Genomic DNA, 646 nt, shown 5'->3' with positions numbered 1-646 from the left:
GACGCCACGTTTGCGGTGTGTCGGGGACACGGCGTGGGGGGTCCGTACCGGAGGGTCTCACTCAGATGGCGATGGATGGAGAGCTCCCAAGGGCGCCTGTCGGGCGGGGACCGCCCGGCTGGGGACGCCCAGACCCGCAGGATGTGGGCTGGGGGCCTTTCCCTCCCCTGCGCCCACCAGGTTGTCCCGGGCCGCTGCTGATCCCTGCCGCCCTCTCCTCTCCCAAGAGAGGCCTGTGTCCCCAGCCTGCACATTCCTCTCCATGTGGCCGATCCTTTCTAGATGTCCTGAGGACCCCCATCTACAAAGGAAAAGCCTGGGGAAGGGGGGCAGTGAGACGTCGAAGGCTCCACCTTCGCCAGCGCAGGGCCGGGCGGCCAGGCCACACTTTCCATTCCGGTTCTTCCCGAACCCCTTTCACTGCCAAGTCCGCCTCTCCCTTCCCGCTCCCACGCGCCTGCATCTTGCTCTCTCCCTGCATCCCTTTGCTGCCTCCTATCCCTCTGTCCCTTCGCGTTCCTTTCCTTTTATAAGTTACAGATGGACAGACCCAAACTCTGCTGCGTAATCCTTAAAATGTCAGCTCATTAATATGGGCAAGAACTTTAAAACTGAAGAGGAAAGCTTTCAGTCATGAAATTAAAAC

This window comes from Myotis brandtii, unplaced genomic scaffold (assembly GCF_000412655.1).
Source record: "Myotis brandtii unplaced genomic scaffold, ASM41265v1 scaffold810, whole genome shotgun sequence".
Lineage (NCBI taxonomy): Eukaryota > Metazoa > Chordata > Mammalia > Chiroptera > Vespertilionidae > Myotis > Myotis brandtii.
Note: the sequence above shows the minus strand (reverse complement) of the source record.